The sequence below is a fragment of the Neopelma chrysocephalum genome, unplaced genomic scaffold (assembly GCF_003984885.1).
Source record: "Neopelma chrysocephalum unplaced genomic scaffold, ASM398488v2 Primary Assembly neopelma1_119, whole genome shotgun sequence".
In the NCBI taxonomy this organism is placed as follows: domain Eukaryota; kingdom Metazoa; phylum Chordata; class Aves; order Passeriformes; family Pipridae; genus Neopelma; species Neopelma chrysocephalum.
This window is the reverse complement of record NW_020897781.1, coordinates 4,134,379-4,156,451: the sequence shown is the minus strand read 5'-3', so window position 1 is coordinate 4,156,451 and position 22,073 is coordinate 4,134,379. Positions and strand designations below refer to the sequence as shown.

The window sequence follows — 22,073 nt, the reverse complement described above, 5'->3', positions numbered from 1 at the left end:
AACTGCATAAATCAGATTAAAGGAAATGTATGAAGAAAGGAAAAATACCATCCAATTTTATATCATTACAAAGCTTTTTATATGACAACATATATGTCAAAAGGCACTGCAGTGAGTGATGTTTGCATCTCAGCTGTGGAAAAGGGAAGAAAACTCTCCTGCCTCCCATTTGCTGCTCTGGAATCAGAGGGATCCCTTGAGTTTTTAGGCTGCTTTCCATGCAGGGCGGGTGACATATTTTTAGTTCTGTGCAGACCAGGCTGTTCATCCCAGTTACCTTCAGCCATTCCCAATCCCCTCCCCTCTGCCTCCACCACTGAAGATTATTTGCTTACGAAGGCTTTGTCTATTCAGCAAATACCTGGGTGCAAAAGGCAATCCCCAGCAGAATGAAGTTAGAGTTAACTCGTTGAAGCTTTATGTAATTTAGGGTTTTATTTTGGACTGAATTTAATCTGACCTTTAGGATCCCTCTCATCACACAGAGACTGAAGCTGCAAGTACTGGGTTGGACTCAGCATCCCCATTTCCTGTTGGACACTGATGGCAGAGCTTCTGATTTATTTTTCTCAGAAAAGAATCGACTTTGAGCTTCCTAAACCAATTCTGCAACTGAACCAACACGTGGCAAGTGGGGAAAACAGGAGAATTCATTTCTGAGCTGCACTGCTGCTCTGAAGGGACAGATTAATGGATGTGGCCCATTAGTGTGAAACACATCTTTTTTTGGGAGGCTGGGAGAATTCAGAATATATTGAAATTCCATGTTATATTGTCAGCAGCTGCCAGTTCAATGAAGCAACGTATTTGGTGCAAGAACTGAAACCATGGGGCATATTCCACTTTTGGGAAGTGACAGCAAAGAATATGCAAGATGAAAGCAATTCCTTGCTGTGAAAATGCTCATTCCTCTGGCAAGAAATAGGAGATACTTGGTGGTTGAACAGGGTTATGATGTGACCTTGAGACAAACCTTTGGAAGCAGGTGAGGGGGAAGTCTTTTAAATAGAATTTAAAAAGCATTTCTGAAAGATGCTACATATAAATACTAGAGTATAAAATTAATCTAAAGCATGCCCTGGCTTTTATGTAATAAGGTGAATTTGTGAATGGCTTTTTCCTTTTTTGCTTAATTTTATTTTTTTTAATTAATCCCTCTTTGTTGGGTTCCATATGCATTTCATACATCCACACAAACGTTAGCTTTGTTTCTTTGGTGCTGATGCAACAGGTTTTCCATTTCCAAGGTTAAACTTGCAATAAAGCAGGAATATAAAAGTCTTAGAAATGTTAAGATTGCACTGAACTATGACAGCTGTTCTTGCTAACTTTGCTGCTTACCAGTGCTGAGGCTTCTACTGAGCAGAGAATTAACATCTGCTGTCACAAACCGATTCCAGAAGTGACAGTAAGTTCCAAACTGAAAAACATTGGCACAATTTCTTCATATCCCCTACACTGAAGGCAACTTATGGGATTCACTGACTATGTGCAAGGGAGGCAGTGTTCAGTAATTAATGGTGTATTTAAAGTCTGTGGCACACATTTGCATTTGTCTCCAGAGAAAGAATAAGATGACAGCATCTAGGTAAATACTGAGCAGAATTTCACCCTCGCAGGATTCCTCTGTCTCAGCAATCTGTAAGCTCGCTGTAACCAACTGAAGATTATATTTACCCTACCGAGAAAAATAATCCTTATTAAAGAGTTTTCTGACTGTTTGTGCTTTCCTCTTATTTCTTCTCCTGTCACTTTTTACTTCTTGTTTTGATATCTGCCCGTGGTGAGCGGATTCTCTCGGTTGCCTGTGAACCTGTCAGGTTTTCAGTGGTCAATAAAGCCCGCAAGTCTTTCCAGGTGAATAACTTACAGAACGAGGAGTGACTTCAATGATCAATGCCCAGAAGTGAGAGCTGAATTTGAAGACTGACATGTTTATCTTCCCACGTTTGGCTCATTGATGCCCCGTGATTGGGTCTGCAGACAACATTAATAATGAAGTGCAGAGCCATCTGTTCAGCTGTCTATCGGAAATGAATCAGGAGAGGAGCCCGGCTCTAACTGCTCCAAACACCTACAGAAAACTTCCAGGGAAGAAAATGAGGCAGTTGTAGCCCCAAAAGGCTTCCTGACTGTGAGGAATGCACGGGTATCTCACACCAGTTACTCAGCCGACTTGGATACGCTGCAGCATCAGTGAAAAACTCAACTAAGACTAAATCCCGTCTCCTCTGCCAGTGTGGGATTTCTGTTTGCTGCAGATGCTCCAGGAAAAATATGGAGAAACATCCCAGGCACTTACTTGAAAAAAAGAGGGAGGTTCATCTGTTTGCTCTCAGGAGACGAGACGCAGCTGTCATTTCCAATCAGGTTTTCAATAGGTGTGTGGGAGTACGTGTGAGACGGAGGGAAGATAAGAGAACTTACACTTAGAGAAGACAAAGACGAGCTCTTCATGTACCAAAGCTATTCTTTTGTTGCTCCTATTTGTTCAACCTCCACCACCCTGAAGTTTCCACTTCCTTTCACTTCCTAAGATTCCCTCCAGCCTCGGGTAATGCACTCTGGCAAAGTGCTGTGCTAACCAAGACCTAAATTGTAAGACACGCAGAACACATCAGTAATTTCACTCAAGAGAAACATCTTCAACAATAAGGAGCATTAAGTACCAGCTTCTGAAGCATTCCTGGCAGGATAAAAAAGAAACTTGACTGACAATTCATTCCTCGTAGTATGGTGAGATTGATTGCCTTAGAAAGCCTATGCAATCACATTCACAGTGATATTATTTGAGGGCTCTGTATAATTCATCGACCACTGTCATGCATTGTGCATGTGATGTTATATTTTGGACACACTGGGAAGTATTAGATATAAAATTACTTTGGATGATGCAGCCCAGACGTAAAAAAAGTGCCTTGCTTGGGACTACATGATTCAGTGAGAACATATAAATGGGAAATTACTGGGGCTGAAATTTTATTGCAAAGTTATTTATCTTTGTTATTACTTTCTGGATCCTTTTGTGCTTATGGTTCACCACAACAGATAGAACAACTCTTACTTACACTTTACACTGAGGATTATGAAGGTGGGAGTAGTCACTGCGTACCAAACCCTGAATTTTTTTACATGTGTATATATAGGTTTATGCATACACAGACACACACACATTGTCTGACTAAACAGTTTCAGAATTACACTGAACACGAATAGTGAAGTGTTATTTCAAGAGAGGAAGATGTGAAGGCTGCTTGATTTTAAAGGAAGGGTCTTTTCATTGGGAGAAGAAGTTGTTATACACATATATAAATGTCCTGGCTCTCCATGGATTTCATAGGCAGAAAAGCAAATGTTTCTAAGGAAAATACCTACTCATAAAGGTGAATATGTACATCTATAGCTTTTACTTCTGTAAATGATAGAGAATGTTTTCAGTTCCCATCACTGGCTGAGGACTTCACTCAAGGTGCATCCCATATACCATTTAGTTTGTCAAATTAATTTCATGTTTGTGTATGTAATTAGAGCACTGGCATTCCAAAATTTCACAAATGGGCTTTTATTTGCATTCTGAGTGTAACCACTGATGGTCGTGGCCGTACTCGTAACTCAGTCGTGTCCTGGCACTGCACCATGGAGCGGGCACCGGATTCGTGTGGATTTAACTTTGGCCTCTGCCAACTGCAGTTTCTAAACATTTAAATTTCTGAACTGCCTTTCCAGAAGACTCTGAAAAATGATATACAATGAGCTGGGAGAGAACAAGTCGAGAGAGACACACGCCCAGAGTTTGCAGGGAGCTGCCAGCGAGGCCCCACTGACTACAGTGTGCCCCCAAAGCCCACCCTGGCATCCCGAATTCCAAAGCCATCCTCACTGCTCTTTTATAAAGGTACCCACTACGTGATCCCAGCCCTCTGGAAGAAGACAGAGAGAAAAAGGACATCCACATTTAAATATCCTAATTTCCAGCTGGATTCAGCACTGTAAGAGGAAAGGGAATTAGGGGTTACAGAGGAGGCTTCAGCACAATGCACATCTCCAAAGACCTGCCCTTTGCTCCAGCTGCTTCCCCACTGGAAGCTGAGTAGGGTCTAACTCAGGCTGGTTTAAAAGCATCTTCAACAAATATGAGAAAATGAATTAAAAACAGGAGAAGGAGAATCCCATATGATGCAGCCAGTTGAGATCTTTGCATTATTTCTTATTCTCTATAGTCTGAAAGGATTACAATTATGCTAATTTTTTGTGAAGGCTCATCATGGCAAGTTGGGGAGGAAGCATAAAATACATTAATTTATGGGGCTGTAACAGAACTTTCTGTAACTGATACAAAGAACCTAAAGATTCCATGACCTGTGTGGGTGTTCATATGCAGAATAACAGCAGAAACCCTAAAATACACAAAGAACCAGATTTGCCAGAAAGTGGTAAATATTCTGGGTGATACAGGATCTGCTAAATATGAATACAATTAAAGAAGAAACCATAGCTGTAGTTTAAACAAGATATTTGCAGAGCTGTGCATGCTCAAAGTTTCACAAATAGGAAACTTCCAGCTGAAAATTTCTTGTGTATTAAAACCTTTGCTCTTAATTGTGGTTATATGACAATAATGTTAATTAAATGATCTTGGAATTCATCTCGCACAGGTATCTCTAAGGATCTACATTCTAACATGGAAGTGCAATTGCATTCCTGATAGTGATATCTTGGAAATAAATCCTTACAGAGGGATCTCTCAGCTCCAAAGAAAAGAGTTTTGAGATGTTCAGAAGTAGAAACAATTTTTTTCCAGTGGAAAGGTCCAATATGCTGACTCAGAGCAGTTAATGAACGACTAAACTGATTCAGCCTATAATTAGGAAACATGTATTTGTTGTGAGAGGGTATTTTGAAGGTAAAGGGCGGAGGAGAAGAGAGTTTTTCATTTGCAGAATGTGATATCACTTAGTGCTTAGTAGCAAAAAAAGACTTATTTCGATCTTTTCCCTTGCCTGTCATTTTCCTGTGCATGTCAAGTTGTGTGCAAGCCTCCATAAATCAGCTGCAATAAAATCCAACTCATAGAAACGGTATCAAGTTATTTAAGCATTCCCAGAAAGATGACACAGGAGTGACAAATACCTCTTTTAACAAGGCAACACGTTCATCTTGGCTATTAACTGGTGCATCTAATTTGTATTTTTATTTAAAATACAGATTTATAAATGCATCCTCACTGTCCCAAAATCAAGTATAAAAAGACAGAGAAGTGTCTATGTTTGGTTATGACATATAGTTTGCTCAGCTCTTTAATTAAAATCAAGTATTATTTTTTATAATTCAGTGCCATGATCATTTTTGTTCAAAAACTCATCTCTTAAGCTTTAGTCCTGCACGTATCTGCTGGAAAAATGCATTAATACACTGCTTCATAAATGGGAATTATTTTAACCTTTTGTAAAGTTAAACCCATTTCCAAAGGTTAATATTTAACATGGAATGAGTCCTGTACAAATGGGGATCTCACCCCAGGCACTGTTAACCAAGGGTTTAGAAATCACCTTTTCTGCATGAAGGGATGATTCCAAGTGACTAAACCCCAGGGATTCAGCTGGTTATTTAAGGAAATCCTTCCATCCATCTGTGCTGAGCAAAGCCCTGGAAGCTGCTCACCCCGAGCCCCTGGAATAGCAGGTTGTCCACAGGCCTGGATTGCTGCCCTGGGGCGTTTCCCACTCATCCCAAACCACACCTTTATGCTCTTGCTGCTGCATTTTTGATTGGAATTGAAAGAAAATACACCTCCAGAACAACTTAACTGTTTATTTTGTTACAGCAAGCTCCGCTTCAGTCTCCACGGGAAACAAAAGCTGGACCCTGCATGGAATTTCCAATACTGTAAATATTCATGGCTGTGTCAGATGAATTTCTTGCTCTGCACACAGAGCCCTTCAAAGCACATTCAAGCACCATGCAGCTAAAAAAATTAATTACTCTTTACCTTTCCTCTTTTGTCTTGGATTTATCCTTCTTTTTTTTTTTCTCATTAAATGTAAGACAATTTTTAATTGAACTGTCTCAGCATGGTGAGTTTTTTTCTGTATCACTGCAAGTGGTTACCTTGTGAAGAATTGCCCTACATTAGTCCAACCTAAGTTTGCACTGACTTCTTTTGTACCACGAGCTAGACTGGCACCTTAACCTGAAGAGACATGTCCTCTAAATGTGTTCTTGCTGTTGATTTTTTTAAATTCTATCCTGTACAGAGGTAACATACCCTCAAATCCCATCCAGCTCAGACAGCCTCATAAACTTTGACAGTTTTAGGGAAGAGCCCCAACTTTTCGTTGTCTATCCACCTCATCTTTCTTCATAAAAAGCAAACTCTTCAGCTATAATTCCTATATTTTACAAAATGTTTTTGGAATCATAGTGACTTGTATAAGTATTATAAAGTAAAGAGTATTTGGAAAATACACTAAAATATTTGAGTTAAAAAATGATGTTTTTTGCAGCATTATACAATTTCTTAATTTTGTGATTGCCTGTAACTGAAGGGCCAAGAAATTGGGCTGTAGGATGAATTCCTTGAGTTCACAGCCCTGTTCGTAGCCTTGTCCCAGGAAAACAATCTCCTTTGTCCACAACTCTGCTTCCCCAATTCTGAAAGCCTGAGCCAGCAAGAAGCTCTAATTAAAGCTTCAGGAAAACTCCCAGGAACCATAGTCCAACCTACCTGCACATCTTACACAAGACATCCTGTGACTCACATGGAGGTGTTATGATTTTATGCATAAAAAGCAATAGTTGCTCTAATTACGCTCTAATTGGTTCATTATTGACTGCAAAGGAAAGTGCACGTGCTCCTCTGACAGGTACGTGAACACAAAAGAGAAGAGTAAAAGTACAATATTGTCAGATTTTCCCAGACATTCTAACCAATACATCATTCCAATAAATTTTGGGTTTGAGATGAATACAAAAGCTGAACACATTCTATGGAACAGCTCCAGACAAACTGCCAGAACGAAAAAGATCCTGAATTCACAGTGTTTAATATATGATCACATCTCCAAGTACAGTAACTCAGAAGTGGGAGGGTACTGAGGGAATGTTAAATGTAGGGCATTATATATTAATATAATTTCTTTCTTTTCCCAAGATAAAGAATATTTTTGCTCACGCAGCCCTAATTTAGATGGCCTGTCAAGTCCTGCTTTGTGCAGTGTCATGATGAAAGACTCCAATGTGGGCCAGCAGAGGCAGTGCTGGGGCTTTCCAGCCCTTCCTGTACAAATGCTAATGAATCTCCTCCAATAAAAGGCCCCAGAAAGCTTCCTCAGCTAAACCCTCCATCAGAGCACCCATAAATTATCCATCTGTTTGCTTGTGCTGAGTTTCAGAACATTTTAGGATCTGCAGAAGTCTCACAGTGATTCCAGAGGGTGCTGTCCTCAATGCCTGGATCCTCCCATGATGCAGGATTGTGAGTGGCTCTGCACTGAGGAACATGGACTCTGCTCCAGGTCAGCAGTTGCCAGCCTGTGCAGAGCCTGAGCAGTGCCAGGGGTCTGTGAGGAAAGGGAGGGGTGGACTGTGCACCTCCAGCCTGGCTCACACACCCTCAGGGCCAGCCCTGGGCTTAGGGCAAGAGTCACATGTTGGGAGGCAACAGGGCTCCTGGGACACTGCTCCCTATTTTTGGGCATGTTAAGGCCCTGGGAAGCAAGGCAATCCTAAATGGTTTTGGACATAGTCCATAGTGGGGGCAACCACTGTCAGTGGGAGGGGGCTGAGCATCACCAGAGAACCAGAACCCTCCCCATTTCCACAGAAGCAAACAAACCAGCTTCCTGGGGCTCTCCACGTTACTCCTGTCAGGTGAGAGCCCGTGTTCCAACCTCCCATGAGACAGGCTCTCCTCTGGAGAGTCATCATCCTGTTTTGTGTGCAGTGCTGAGGAAAGCTGAGCCTGCCCTGTGTGGGGAGCAGGGCTGACACACTCAGAACTCTGCCTTCATCTCCAGCTGTCATTGCACAGCTGTATTATCAGGCTGTGCTACAATCACACCTTGATTTCTCAGAGCTGGTTTTCCTGTCATATTGCAGGAGATATTCGCTGGTTTGACCATCCCCATTAAGCAGATCCTTCATAGCCTGTGCATTGCCACAGTGCAAAGCAGTTTTAAGCTCCTACAAATAAAACATTTTATCATAATTAACTGCACGATGGGACAGAGCTCCCTAAAGACAACTATAAATATTGCTTCCTTGCTGCTGACAGGCTGGCAATGAGGATTTGCCACTAGGCAAAGGAAACATCTATTTTTTACTACCTCAAGTAGCAGAGTGGGCTAATCAGAGTAGTAATTGCAATGATCATACTCTTTACCACTTGACTGTGCAGAGAAATATGCAGTGACATCACTGGAGAGTGGTCTTTGCTGAGCAGGATCAGTGGTGATGCAGCAAGGACTGGAATGTTAATAACTTGCAGTAAAATCAGCCATTTATGTTCTCATCAATCACCATCTCCACAGATAGAAATGCACTGAAAGAATTTCCATTGAAAGACTGGCTTTAATTAACTCTCCCCCTCACTCAGCACAGCCAAACCCGTGCCTGATTCAAGAATCAAGATTCCAGCTGCTCTGAATGTGCTCCCCTGCGCCTGCAAAGTGGTTTGATTTAGCAGAGCTTGTCTCAGGTGGCTCCTGCAGACCAGCCTTTCCCAGCTGGGAGAGCCACAAGAAGGAATCAGAAGGGTCAGGAAGCTTTGAAAATTTGACTGTAATATAAATCAAAGGAAATCATGTTCATCCACTCCCTTTACATCTTTCTGTTTCAAGGTAAAGTATTTTCTGTAAACTTTTGCAGACACACGGGGGGGGAAAACGATGCAAACTCAGCCCTGTCCCAGAGCCACTTCAGCTCCCCCAGGGCAAATGTAAAGAGTGCCCTGAAAAAGGCAAGGAGGGAAATGGCCAGTCTGGGCAATCTCATGTGCTCAGTCAATGTGTAGCACAATAACTATTGGCAGTGTGAAAAAACCCAGACTAAATTTCTCTGGCTGTCAGCACCTTTCTTTTCAGAGGAAACTCTGATGCCTCACTCCTGCAGGATCAGGACGCAATGAAAATATCATCCAGTGTGCTCAGGCTGAGAGATAGTTCCCCAAGTGGTGACTTTGAAAGAATAAGAAATCTCATGATGCAGAATCATGAACTCAGCCCCAGACAATCAGGAAAACGGGTGACAGGCAGCAAAAAGCTAAGCCTGCTCCCAACCCACAGTTGTGTTGTACCTCCAAGACAGAAAGCACTAAAAACCAAATAAAATCTTAAGAACGGAAAGCCATTGGCTCAAGATACATCATGTGTTCACTGATTCAGATCCTTTTCTTATTTTCATGTCACAACCCTTAATCCCTGGTGTCAAGAATCTCATCTAATTCTTTCAGCTCCTTGAATATATTCCCTCACATTGTCACGCAGGGGTGCAGGCTCATTACTTGCTACATGAACCTGCTCTGTCGGGTTTGTATTTCACTCCTGATTTTGTAATCCTTTAGATTAAGTCCTTTTATTGTCAGGCTCTTTTGGATCAACTTTATCAAGATTTTTATTTCTTCCTTGAGTTATTACTTTATTAAATTTAAATCTTTAATAAAGTCTCCTTTCCCCCATGACAATACACTTAGCATGAATAAAGTTTTCTCACAACTTTTGCAATTTTCCAAGACTTTATTTTCTCACTCAGACCTGATTTCTACATAAGGCACATTATTTCTTTAGTTTACCAGAGAAATAAAAAAAAAATCTACACTATGAGTTGTGGGTGAAATTCCTACCTGCAGCACACCATGTTCTAGGATTTCCATGTGATTCTGGCCTATTACTGGAATACCAACACTAGATTAGAGGCAACTACATCTGTGGCAATGCCATTCTGGTTCTTATTGATTATATACTCTTGTATAAGCTCAAAGCTTCTCAGTTATGTTTTGCTTCCATGTCCTTATTGTAGAGTCCTGTCGCAGACTAAATTAGTGCTAATTGCCAATGGCTTCATTTTGACTGTGAGAGAAGAGAACCAAATAACATCCTGGGATCTTCTTTGCCTTCTCTGCTGAATAATGAAGCAGGGCTTTGTTTTGTCTTATTCCTATTCTTTACCACCACGTAGTTGCACAACAGCCCTGCTCGGCTGCTGTGCTGGGAGCAGCAGCTCCTGATCAATCCAGGGGAGCAGGCAAAGACATCCCTCTTTTCCTGGCAGGCTGCACTTCTTCAGGAGCAGAAAATCCATGTAAGGTCAGACAAGCAACACTTGCAGTGCTGGAGACTCCATTATTCTTTGGCTGCTTTCCCCTCAGCCTTGCAAGTTAAACCCCTCAAGGGTCAGCTAATTAGAAATCACCCATGAAATTAGGGAGGCTCCCACCTCTGTTATCCCTTCGAGCTCTCTGGAGAGTGTTGCCTGCAGCCAGTGCTTGGTCACCTGGAGCTCAAGGCTCATGTCTTTAATTAGGGATGTGCCAAAGTGCCTGAGTTCAGTGGAGGTGCCGAGCAGACAGTTCCTCACCCCACTCCTGTGTACAGGTTCCAGACAGTTCCCCACCCCACTCCTGTGTACAGGTTCCATCAGACAGTTCCTCACCCCACTCCTGTGTACAGGTTCCATCAGACAGTTCCTCACCCCACTCCTGTGTACAGGTCCCATCAGACAGTTCCCCACCCCACCCCTGTGTAAGGGTCTCATCATGGGCAGTGCTCAGTGCCAGCCTGAGCACACTTGGCAGAGCAGCTGATCCTCTGCAGGGCTGGGGTTTGTACCCCCTTACAACACTCCAAACCCCCTTCACGCTGGGCCACCCAGGGAGCTCCAGTGCTCAAAAGTGGCCTGAATTGCCTGAGCAAATTAACAGCTTAATAACAGGACACACGGTGTCCACAATTACTCTGCTCCAGAGTTTGGCTTAGGAAAGGAGGAATAATGAATTATTCATCAGCTGCTCTAATCATCAGATCGTCCTTTGCCTTCAATAAGCCTTTTCACTCTTATTTCTAATCGTCCTCACTCTTATTTATAATCATCCTTTTACTTCGTAATTGTTAAATGCTAAGTAATTGTTAAATATCTCTGCTCTTTCCTGAATAGATTATAGGCACTGAAAAATAAGAATTACTAATATATTTGCAGTATTTTTTGCTTAATTAATTTTTTAATGTTTGAATTAAACTACCAAAAATGAAAAGAGAGAATATAACCAAAAATCAACCAAGAGGCCTTGATCAGTGTATAAGTAGTGCCTTGACAAATAAAAATACTGATGTGTTGACATCAATATTTAAGTCAGAAATGGTGTTATTGCATTCTAAGTAAGGATACAAAATGCAATGGCTCTTAGTCACAAATTAGATGAAATGTTGATGCCATCTGCTTTAAACTTCTATAGCTATTATTTGGTTATTTAAACTAATACATCAGACTGAGATAAAATCAGGAACTGTTACATATACAGCTCCCACAGTGAATTCTCAGGAATAGTTTTGCTGTGTGCATTAGACCAAAATATACCAATAAAAAGTCTGAGTAGAGGAATATTGCATGGACAGTCTCACAAAAGTTGGAGAGGATGTTGTTGCAGCTCACTGGAGCTGTTCCCGTGCTGATCTTGGTGCCATTGTGCCTCTTGCCACCCACTGTAAGCACCCCTACACTGCCATGGAGAACCTGGGCAACAACAGGGCCTGAACCCCCCCTGCTGTGCTGGAAACACAGCTTGGCCTTCTGCAAATCACATCCCTCCTGCCCCGGCTCTGCAGAGATCACAGACAAGCCAGTTAGGATGCATTAGAAAATGCACTTCTTCAGCTTGCTCCCGGCTTCTTTAAATTCCACATTTAAGCAGCTACTTAAATCTCGCTGTTTTCAAAGTCCCTGGCCGTCTAGAGCCTCTTCTGTCTTGCTGTGACTGTTTCATTCTTTGATATTGTCTTCGACTCAATACTCTAATTTTTAGCACCAAGTTTCTAAGTATTTGTCCAATTCTACTGGTCAAGACCTTTCTGAATCTAACCTGTTAAATAAACCTTCCCCACAAGTCCATGGAAGCATAAGATAATATTTTCGAGTTCACTAAGCTTTGGATTAGGGTTATGAGTAAAATTATTTAAGTGTAAAATAATTGAAGTAACTTAACAAGTCATAACTTTCAACCCACGCGAACTTTGATCAATTCAGGCCTGACTGGAAGAAGTTCTGAGCAATTCTTGTTTCCTTCAAAATCAATAAGTGGCACAGCAGCTCTCAATCTCTCTTTATTTGATCCACAAGTAAGAGCTTAAGAATTTGACCCCACAAGGCAAAACTTTTTCTACATAATCAATATGCGAGACAGGAGCCACATCCAAGACAGCTCTGCTGCCTAAACCCTGCTTAAAAATTGTCTCGGTGTCTGGGCTGGAGATAGCCTCGGGCTCTGTGGAATTCCAGGAAAACAGATGGAATTAGCAAGTATATAGAAAGGGTTTTCAGAAGTGCTGCAATGGAGTCTTTCATAAATAACAACTCTCTGCAGCCCTGAACTCTAAATTACTGCATGATAACATCTTCCCAAAGACAATATCTCTCAACACTGTGCATTTGTGGCTTCTTTACCGTGGTACCAGAATCAATAATGTCCTATCAAGCCTAGGAGAAAAGGAAGGGAATCTCCAGGACCCACAGCTGAACTCCTTTCAGGCTGACTTAGTCCTGGATAAAACAGAGTAATAAGGTTCTCTACATTGATGCAAATGCATTCCTAAAGGTCACCTTAAGTTTAAAGAAAGCATTGGGAGGAAAATCTGATTTCTCAGTGCTGATTCAATAGCACAATGTGTTAGCACTTCCACAATGTGCTGGCACTTTTTAGGAGACTTTGCCACTGGCACTTGCTATTTTTATCTCCCCACCAGGCAGCTCAGCAAAACCCAAGAAACAATTTAACTTTGTTCGTTCTTCCCCCTTGTGTATATAATAATACAGGAAGAAGAAATAAGGTGAAAACATAAAATGATCATTAAAAATGAATGAGAAGAGCGTGGATAGAAGACTTATGGACTGTATCCTCATTGGCACATGGCTTTTTTTTTTTACTTTGCTGTAGGTTAAACAGAATATTAACTGTTTGCTCTGATTAAAGTGCATCTTGTTGTAGCACTGAAGAAACAACAGAGGAATAAATTCTGAATAGATCAATACTGTGGCTGCTGCTTCTCCCTCCCTCCAGGGGGAAGGGAATTATCTGTCTTTTGTTCTGCAACCTACTTCCAGTCTGTGCTAACTCAGTTGTCACCTGGCACATGAGGTGAAGGTACAACTCTGTTCCTCAACTCCCTGCCTGCTTTTCACCCCCCCATGGGAACAGGGCACACAGGAGAGCAGTGGGGGGTTGCAATATTTTCACACATACACAAGGGTTTGGTAGTTTATCAATCTGATCTGAAAGCCAGGGCATGAAAAATTCTGTTTTGCCCTTGACTTCTGTGTTATATCATGGAAAATGACCATTCTAACACACCCAGGACGACCACTGGAACATGTAACTCCACCCACTGCCATCTTTGGGAGCACAATGACTTTTAAATGGTTTGTTGCACTGCACTCTAAATTTATAAAAACTAATCAAAAAAGGGAGCATAGGTTTGAAATGGCAATCCCACACTAATCAACAGCCTGAAGGCTCTCCTCCTTGAAGGAGGAATAAGGACACACATCAAACCTTGGTGTGCAATGTCTTGTTCAAGTTCACACCCAAGCTCATTTCACAACCTTCTCACACAGATAAGCAGAATTCATTCTGACATGTAACTAAAGAGCCTTTATGTACCTTTGTGCTAAAGAGGGAATTAAGAATACCTTTAAGAGGTCACCACTGAAAATTTAAGTACTTGTATCTTAGCATAGGAGCCTCTTGGCAAAGTATTAGAAAGACCAACCTGCATCCCAAGAACTCTGACAGGGGCACTCACCAAACAGCAACTGTTTTGCTTTCTTGTTGTTTGCTGTGGGACCCCTGACTGTCACTCCTACAGCTTTCCTGAAGTACAGCACGAGTTCAGGCACAAACTGCAAGCCAGGGAGCATTTCTAGTTCAGTCTGTTCTACAACTGCATGATCATATTTAACACTTAGCCAGCGTTTGGTTCTACAAAGTGACCTTGCTGTAGCAGTTTCAGTGCTGTTCAGACAACACTGATATTATAAAGTGAAATTACAATTCATAGAATGCACAGGTAGCTTTTGAAGGCACTCACAAGAGCATTGAAACAATAAAGCAGCACTATAGAAAACAAACAAAAAACCACATTTAAGGCTGTTGAGCTGTAGAGTCTGAAAATTGCTTAAAGTCCAGAATGATACTGGAACAACAGATGGTTTGACAAACATTTTCCAGGAGTGCAAAGCACGTTCCTTCCCCCTCCACTACCCACCACGATTTTCCTGTCTTCTGATCAATGTGAAAACAGCAGAGCCTACAGTGACACTCCCAAAGGAGAGCCCAAACCAATGCACTGCGTGCCAGTGCATTTAGAGATTTCTAATTTGCCACAAGCCTCTTCTGCAAGTGCAGTGGGGTCTTGCAGTGCAAATCTCAGGGCATTAGGTCATCTCAAAGCATCCAAATTGTACAGAGCCACCAGGACATGGAAACTACCAAAATATACCATGTGGCAGAACTTCTGCCCCAGCAGAGATCTCGGGAGCAGCTTTCAGGGGTGCAGAAGAATTCAGACCATTCCTACTTTAGTCTGTAAGCAGATGGCAGCAATAGTTTGCCTCAGAAATAAGTGACCAGAGCTGCTCAGTGCATTATTCTATCAGGAGGAAAGCATCCCACTTTTTTTTTTTTTTTACACATTTGTTATACTTATTTTTCACAGAACAGCAAGAAGGTCTGTGGGAGGGAAGAATACATTGTTGCTTAGCAATGGGATGCTCATAACATGATTGATTTTTTAAAGGTTTTGCTAAATATACACATACAAAACAAAGATAAAACCTTAAGTACCATGGAAAAGTCAAATTACATTCCTAAAAATGGAATTACAGAGAGAAACGGAATCTTTGACCTAAGTATCTGGTGCCCAATCAAGTAAATACTCAGGAAGAGATTGTAAGAAATGTGGGAAGTATGAAAAGTGGTAATTTCTCTCAATTTTGTCAGCAAGTTCAGGACTTGCTGATGCACAGAATGCAGCCATGTCATTCCTGCATCCTCATGGAATCATCCTCCAGTAATTCACAGTGTAGTCACGGAATGTGTAACAAACACTTCCAATGTTTCTGTTAAAACTGATCCTGGTGATCTCACTGTCTTTATTGTTCCTTATTCCCCTTCTCTGGGCTGGTGCTCCCAACTTCTGCTCCCCAGACCTCCCAGCAAAGCAAGAGGCAAAGTCCCTGACCAGCTCTTTGCTTCAAAGTAGATATTCAAAGACTGGGTGTTTGAATAGATTCACCACTTGTAATTTGCTCAAAGACCAAAAGATCCTACCGGAAGATCCTGCCTGTTGCAAAGTGGGAATATCACGTCTGGGAAAGTAACAGCAAAGGCATCTATAGACAGAAATTTTTCTCTTTTCTATAAAATTAAATCAAGTACATAATTTTCACTTAAATGTACAGAACCCCCTCAACCAATTTATATTGAAGCACCAACGAAGTTTCATTTATATTTCTTTTTGCAAAAGTTTTTTTAAACCTTGAAGTCAAGAGAATTTGAAAACCCTTAAGTTTGTGACTTGTAATATGTTCCATCAGTTTCTTTTTTGCTATGATTCACTAATATTCATGCTGATGAAAGAAAATCTTATCTACTTTTTCTGCCTAATTAAAATGTGAAGAATGTACAAAAAAAGTGAAGAAATAATCAAGCATATTTTTCTAGTTCTTTTTTGCTGGAATAACATTTTGAGAAGAGGTCCTTCTTGTTTTTATGCTATTAATAATCCTCCATTTGCAAAATCATCAATGTCTGCACAATTATAAAACTGTAATTTCAATTACTGGAGTATGAACGAGTGGGATGAAAGCATGAGTTATGAGGGAGAAACACTGCTTTTTCTTCAACAGTTCACTATTAAATCAGGAAACTAACAATCTGGGAGTGGTAAATGGACTTCTTTCTAAACTGAACATTGGGTAAAATTAGATTACACAGGCAAGTAATTTCTGAAGCTAAGCAGGTTTGAAGTGCCATCAGCTGGGTGGACAAGTTGCACAGCTGGTGTTCTTACAGGAGACTGGGAGCACTGGCAAAGAAGAGATACTCAAGTGAATACACAGCCCTCCGAGTATTTTGGCTGCTCCTACACTGATTTTCATCACAAATTCGGCCCTCTTGATGGAACAATGGGACCTGAACTTCTTTCTCCCACAGATTAGCAAAAGGCATTGTCACAAGTTAAATGTAATGGAAAATAGGCTTCTCTTAGACACTTAAACATCTCTTCTGCAAAAGAGGAACAGCTGCCACCATCTCAAACACAATGGTACACGAGCCTTTGTAGCTGGTTTGCTGTGGAATTTGAGGGTTTTCTGAAAGCCTGAAGTACCGAACACAAGGGTTTATGCACAGATTAAGGATGCCAAGTGTCTGGCTTTTGGGAGAAATAGGAGAGAAGCTACAGAAACAGCCAAAACAAAGCATACTACTCAGATACCCCTGGTTTTCCTTAGAGTTGTGTATGGATTGGAAAGAGTGGGACTGTGAGAAACTGAATCTAAAAAAGTTCTGAAGCATTAAGGGAAACAGGGATTTCCTCGCATTTGGAAAGTACAAACCATGGCACCTGTGAGACTTGTTCCACCTCTGCCGACAGAAAAATTCTGTCTGAGGTTTGCTAAGGAAGAGAATTTCAAATCCCCAGACCTGTAGAAGCTCAGGATAATGTAAGTGATAAAAATATCTAAAATACAGTCAAGCTCCAGCACACAGTTTGCTGGTTTTCTTGGATTTGCTGCAGCAGCTTCTGAAAAAGAGAGGACAGATTTCCCTTTGGAGTGCTGTGAGCTGCACACTCTCATAATCAAGCTCCCTCCAAGGCAAACCTCTCCTGTGGGCAATTTAAGAGCAGGTGATTTGAATAGCATTTACACCTCAGGCTTATGATCTGTAACTCTTACAGATCTTAACAAAAAAACGAGATGACAAAGCCATTCACGGCTGTAGAATCCTGCCATTAGCAACTGGAAATATTGACTGTGACACGTCTCATTTGTAGCATCACAGAGAGACTGAGCTACACCAGAGGAGATGGGGCACTCCAGGAACTCAAAAAGATTTTGGAACTGTTGCCTTCAACACCAGGGAAGTATTAATTCAGCAGAATAATGTTCTGTAGAGGATTTTCCCAAACAACCAAGTCACCAATACAGCTGTGTTTGTCAAGCCCACAATATACAGGGCACAAAAACTGATTGCAGCAGTTGCCTCACAACTCCCTGTGCTGATGCAATGACAACAAAAACAAGGCAGCCATGGAGTAGTAATGGAAAGAATTTTATCAGGTAGATCAAATATCTCTGAGCCAAGTAACCCAGCAGAGAAGTTGGGTTAATTATTACATTGGTACAAATAATCTTTCCAAATCTCTCTCTTTAGAAATAAGGCAAAAAGATAAAAAAAATCAAATTTGGGGGTGTATTCTGTACACATATAAACTACAGTTTTGTTGCCCAGCATCTTCCAGGGCCTATTGTTGCCTTGTTTTCACCTTCTTGTGCCACTTCCCAAGAGATGATCCAACAGCCTGTTTGCAGACAACAACAAAAACTGTGGTGACAGATCCTGCCTGAAAACTGACTGTATGGAATATTTCACTTCTGGAATGCAGGTCTGAGGTTCCACCCACCCCCCTGAACACCAAACTAGAGACACCTCCAAAACACACATACAAGAGAAATAATAAAAATGTCAAAAATAGTAGTAATTCTTAAAAATATGGAAATACATTACAACCAAGGACAGCATTTGCCATTAAATGGAGTGGATGGGTATTCCTGGTTTGAGGCTATGTATTGGCATTTTTTTCCTAGAACACTTAAAAAAATACAGTTCTAAAGAGCCTGAGTGATTTTGGTACCGGCTTCCATTTCCAAAATATCAAGAAGTTGATAAAGTTATGAGAGGGAAGCTACTGGGAATTGATTTTATGGAGAACCATCATTATTTTTAATCCCTCATCCTAACAACAAAACTTTCCGTGTTTTAAAATAAAAACTGCAGCTTTGCAAAACTGAGCTCACAACTTCCAGCCTTCTAAATTCTGCTGCTTTTCTGTGCTGTGTTAATAACCATCGAGAAGACATAATTAAACCATAGAAATCACTGCAGTTCCACCTCCCATCCCTTCTTGGCTAAAAATGTAAGAAAAACATCGCAAATGAGATTTTGTCTCAAGTGTTTTCTCCCTGCTATTAAAGATGCTTCTCTGAAAGGAGCACTTGCTGTTTTTCTGCTATTAATAATCCTCCATTTGTGCCATCAGCCCATCCCTCCAGCAACACGCTGTGTTCCAGCTCCTGCCTCGGATCCTCTGCCTGGATCTAATGAGGAGATGGACTAAAATCATGGAAAGCTGGATCTCTTCTCTATGTGATGGTGGGAATTTGGCTGGTGTGTGTTTTTCTCCATTGGGTGGGTGTTTCATTAAGGAGTGTTCATCTGTTTAATGAAGCAAATCTGCATCAAAACTTCTTGATCTGGTGTCCATTTGCCCTCACCTAAACAGGGATGAGTTGGACCAGCCCTATCACTTCCTAGTTAATACCATGAAAAGTCTGGTAATGGCAATGGGGAGAGGATTGACCCTCCTAAGTGGAAATTCGGACACCTTATCACCTGCAAACCTACTGTGGGGTTGGCACAAAACAAAAAAGAAAGGAGGAACAAAAAATAACAACCCCCCATGTGACATTTAGACTATTTTAGTGCTGCCACTGCTTAAATCTCTGGAATACTGTGTTCAGGAGTTCTCATTAACAGGGATTTTAATGGGAGATATTTGTCTGAGCAGCTAAGTCGTTTATGCTTACATAAGACTGCCATTTACAACAAGAAGTATAATAGCATCTTTGAGCTTTTTAATTAAAAATTAATTAGGAGATTTAAGAACAAACTCATTGGGGGTTACTGTACAATAACATGTTTACAAAATTAGGTCTGGGCTTTTTGTTTTTGTTAAGTGTTTCAATCAATTCTGTGTCTATTAAATATAATTACGTATGATGCTTCCTCAAAATTATAATGTAGCATTTAAAGAGCAGCTGGGAAAAGTCTGTAATTTTAACTTCAGAACTAGGGTAACCATTAAAATGCAAATAGGTGCAAACAGCAGTTTGTTGATGAAGAGACCCCTCAGCATAAACATTTTATCCATTAATCTTGAGATTACGAAGATTCCTTCTGCTTTATTACTACTTATTACTTTTGCCAGTTAGGTTTCCTAGAAGATGTCAGATTCCCTTAAGAATAATTCACTGAAATTTGGAAATAAAAGCCTGTTCTTACTGAGCAGGATAACCCAGATATAAACAGTCACTTCTGTACATACACGTATGCTAAGAATATATTACACGGAAATTTCTACAGTGAATTAAGAGGGAAAAAGAAAGATTTTGTTCCTTTTTCTAATAGACTTATCACTTTGAAAAAGAAGCCAGGTATTCCACTTCTACCTTAGCTTAAGCAAGTAGCTTAAGTGGATCAGACTTCAATCTTCTGCCCTGATTTAGGAAGGCATTCAACCATTTGCTTAATTTTACTTTGAACAAGGGAAAGAAAGAGTGAGCTCAGGTTTCAGAGATGTATTTCTGGCCTAGGGATTTATTTATGTTAAATTTGTTTATTCCAAAGCTTTAGGTGGAGTTATTCTAATTTGCTACTGCTTCTGTAAGAAGAGAATTTGATCCACTTTGTTCTTCAATGAAATTCTTTGGCTGAGTAAGCAAGTAATGTGGATCTGATTGAAATAAGTTATTTCACAAATTTAAGTAAATTCAGTTTAACATCAGTTTATCCAACAGAACTAAATCAATGTAGCAGCTTGAATAAGATTCCAATTATGGATGTCACACTGTGTTGGTATTTAGAGAGAGAGATTTTCTAAAGGGTGAAGCCTAAGAACTGTGCACAGGTAAACACCAAACCCGGCTGTGCCACAGCTCAGCTGGAGGTACAAGCATAAAATAACACGTAAAATCAAACATGGTACTCCTGGGAATGAACCCACACAAGCATCAGCCACTGTAACAGAGCTTCTGTCACTGGGGCTTAAAGCTTCCCCTCCCAACAGAATCAGGAGAACGTTCCAGGCAGTTCCTGCATTGGGATTCCACTGTCAAACCCTGACACAGCCAACACCCCCCATTACACCCCTCTGGCCATCAGAGTGTGGGATCACACACTCAGTGCTTCAATTCCAAGGTGTTTGGTCACTGCTTTCACTGTCAGCATCGTGGTCTTTGAGCCCCTTAAGCCCATTCCTGGGTGTCCTGCTAAAACCACAAAGTATTGCACCCTCATTGTCACCAAAAAGACCCCAAAAGCTCTGCTTGCACAGGGGGTTGAAGAAAGGCTCCTAAACACTCTGCCTATAAATGGATGATAAAATAACTTTGGATTGCTACAATATACATCACACAGTGTCTTAAACACTGCAAAGGAACAGGTCATTCCCTTCTTCCCCAAACTCTCTGCCCCAAACATGTCCTGATCAACTCACTCATCCAAAGGGTGTCCTTTCTGCTCATGGAAATATTCTCTGTAATTATTTAGTGTCTTTTTCTGTAAATATTAGGTAGGGTTCAACTGCATCCCACTGCCACATCATACCAGGCTGTTCATTCTCTGAGAGGGCATTTCCTTGAAGGAATTGCTCAGACTTGTGAGGTGTGAAAACTAAGTGAGGGCCAGGCAGTGAACAAAGGACTTAATCACTCAACTAACCACAAAAGGCTTCACATATTTGTCTGGTAAGTTTGTGACTCAGCCAAACAATTCATTAACAGACAGATGTTCATATTAGAGGTTTCTGGGGGATGATGAATCATTACACTTACAATGACAATGTTTGGCTGAAGGCAACCAGACTTAACATTTCCTGAGTTCTAGATTCAGAAAAACATCACCCAAAAGGAAGACGGAAGAACAAAGATTTTGCTGACAGAAATCCAAGTTTAAACTAACACTAGGCAGGGAGAGAATGAATTTTCCTGAAATTCAAATGCGTGATTTCAAAGTGAAGATCAGGAGTGTTTGTGATGACAGTGGATGGATATCCAGAGTACCAGAGGGCTTTTATTGATCAGGAGAAATTATCTGCAGCAGAAGTTGGTTGCTGATTCAGAAGAGAAAACACAGGGGGCTCTGGAGATCAGGGGAGACTTCTGAGGATGGGAAGAAAACAAGAAGTGCAAGGAGGAGGATCAGAGGAACTCCTGGCCTGTGACTCTCACCTCCCCAAGGACAAGAGCCCAACTGAAATGCAGGAAATTCCACTGAAACATCAGGAACCTTTTCTGCATAGAAAGGTTGTGGAGTTTCCATCCTTGATATTGAACCTCTGGGTGGACACAGTCCTTGACCCTGCTTTGAGCAGAGGCTTGAACAAGATGCTTTCCAGAGAGAAATCAGATTTGAAATGTGGCATTTGCTGTAGCTATTCGACTTGTTTATTTATGAGCTGTTACATAGTTATGAAGTAAAGAGATTGCTTTTTCCTCTCTGACTTTAGTATGCAAGATAGTTCCACATAATCAGCATTTTCAATAAAGTAACAATTACTGGATGATATATGGTTGTCCAAGTATGAGCCTTCTGCTTGTCTTCAGCTGAGAATCAAATTACTGCAACAGCTTTATTGAACTTCAAATGAGGCAGAAATAAAAGGACCATTTTAAAAATTGTTCTCTAAACCACCATTTCTTTATTCCTCATTCAGGTTAAACTCCTATCAGACACTTAGAGAGCAGAAATAAAACAAGAGCATTTACTCAAGCCAAATAATCCTCCTAAAAAATATGATAAACATAAG

General features: G+C 40.9%; 1 long non-coding RNA gene across 2 annotated transcripts; it reads left to right on the top strand.

The window, feature by feature from the left end:
• Positions 1-544: 544 nt before the first annotated feature.
• Positions 545-21,925, top strand: LOC113974429. 2 transcript variants are annotated; one of them, XR_003536549.1, is made up of 4 exons: positions 545-985; positions 18,528-18,634; positions 19,895-19,989; positions 21,371-21,925. It is a non-coding gene; the product is annotated as an uncharacterized LOC113974429 (long non-coding RNA). The 2 variants fall into 2 exon arrangements; XR_003536548.1 differs by lacking the exon at positions 545-985 and adding an exon at positions 17,332-17,547.
• Positions 21,926-22,073: the final 148 nt, after the last annotated feature.